The sequence below is a fragment of the Centruroides vittatus genome, unplaced genomic scaffold, assembly GCF_030686945.1.
Source record: "Centruroides vittatus isolate TY-2023 unplaced genomic scaffold, ASM3068694v2 contig_377, whole genome shotgun sequence".
NCBI classification, from domain to species: Eukaryota; Metazoa; Arthropoda; class Arachnida; order Scorpiones; family Buthidae; genus Centruroides; species Centruroides vittatus.
The window spans coordinates 3,436,383-3,438,859 of NW_027122198.1; positions in this window are offsets into that span (position 1 = coordinate 3,436,383).

Sequence of the window (2,477 nt, forward strand, 5' to 3'; positions counted from 1 at the left end):
CTGAAAGTTAAAAAAGTTTTTAATTAAACAACAGTACATTTATTTTTGTGCAGTTAAAAATCAATTATATTTTAAGTTTCATTTAAAAAAATTCAGTAAAACTTTATCTTTGGAAATCTTTGAAAATATGGTTTGAATGTGAGGTTTTTGTTTCCTTAATTAGCAAAAGTATGAATTATCAGCCCATTTTGCTTTACAGACATGAGACATGAACACTACGAAAGATATGGAGAGGAAAATTAAGGCCTTTGAGATGTGGCAATCAGAAGAATAATGAAGATCAAGTGGACATGCAGGACCACTAATGAAACAGTTTTACAGATGGCAGATACAAAAAGAGAACTAATAAATATAATTAAGAAGAGAAAACTAGCATACTGTGGACACATATTGAGGGGAAAAATATGAAATCACCAAACTCACATTAGAAGGCAAAATTGATGGAATAAGATCAAGGGGAAGAAAACAGGGCTGGATGGACGACCTCAAGGAATGAACGGGACTGGACACGTAAGAAATTATTCATATAAGTCATAAAAGAGAACAGTGGTATTTGCTGGCCACCAACCTCCCTTAGGAGAAGGCACGGACAGATGATGATGAATTATCTTTTGAAAATGTGTTAATATCTGCATTTTTTTTTCATATTTAACAATACCATCTGGGTGTTCAGAAAAAAATCTGTATAAATCTATATAATATACAGGTTTCCTACTCAAATTTTCGTTTTAATTTCCATGACTTTCCCCAACAAATTTCCTTATCATCACATCCCTTACAGTATGACATTGACAAAATAAAACAGCATTTGACTTACTATGCACATATGTTTTGCTTCTCTAACATTATAATTAGCTATTTTTCTACTTAATAGTTATATATTTTTAATAATTGCCAAATTATTAAAATTAAAAATAAAATAAATTATTAAAATTCTGTTATTAATCCACAAACATAAATCTACATGGCTTTGAAAAAAGAAAAATATCAATTATTTTTTTATTATTCATTAACAAATTCTATATAATTCATGTACAAAAGTATATATTTATTAAATTTATCTCTCAATAAATTTTCTGAACTTTATAAAGTATTAATGAATTGGAAAAAAATCAAAACTTGTTTTGTTACACAATCAAAATTTATTAAAATGATAAATAATACCATTTAAACCATTTATCATTTTGTGTACTTTGTAAATTTTTGTGTAAGCTTAAGAGAAATTTTGGGTCCTGAAAATATTCTGCATTCCTTTTCAAAAGTTGTATTGTACGAAATTACTTCTTGCTGCCTGCAGATGGCTACACTTAGTCAAGTATATTGTCAGCAAAAAATCAACAAAGCAGCCAAGAAAGCAAATTCCCTGACATTCCATGACTTTTTCTGAATATTAATGAAAATCCCTAACTTTCCAAGTGTGTATAAACCCTGAGCATAGTTTTCACCTTTAAACCTGAATAATATTTTAATAATAATAATAATATTATTATTATTAAAATATTATTTAGGTTTAAAGGTGAAAACTATGTTCAGGGTTCCTATTTAGTATTAATAATAATAATAATTCACCTCAATACTTGCTAAAAAATTCCAACATTGGATCAAAATCACCAAGTTAGAAGCAGAATTTCAATTTGCTTATACAAAAAATAAAGGCACCGAATTTGCAATATTTACCTTGCTCATGATTATCCAATTATACCTCTTAAAAAAACATAGAAAAGTGTATGCTGCCTTTATAGATATTACAAAGGCATTTGATTCAGTATATGTTCCATTATTACAACAAAAACTTAAGGAGAGTGGTGCTAGTTCCCAATTTATAGGAACAATATCAATACTATTTCAAAACTATAAAATAAAGATTAAGCAAGGTAAAAATATTCTCCCACCATTAACTCATTCCCGTGGCATCCTTCAAGGAGATCCATTATCTCCACATTTATTTAACTTTTACTTGAAAGATATAGATCGTCTTTTTTCTGAACCAAACGATGGTATAGTTATAGGCAACAAAGCATTCCATTACATTCTCTTTGCTGATGACTTGGTTCTGGTAGCACCAACAAAAATTTCCCTTCAAAGGAAAATTAATCAATTAAATTCGCATTTTAAGTCTAAATATCTAGCAGTTAATCCAAGTAAAACTAAAATAATTATCTTCTGGAACAACAGTAAAATATCTGTTAATGAAACAAAAATTTATCATGAAAATATCCTTCTACAAACTGTCAATGAAATAAATTATCTAGGAATTAACTTTGACTGAAACCTAACCTTTAAATCGCATATTTCTAAACTCAACAATAAAGTTAAACAAGCAATCGATAATCTTTTATTTTCATGCTGTAGATTGAAAACTTCTGACTTAAGAATACACATGAAACTTTATAATTCAATTATTAACCCTATTATTTTCTATGCCAGCCCCATTTGGTGCTTAGATCATCTCTATAAGTTAGAACTTTTTCATATTT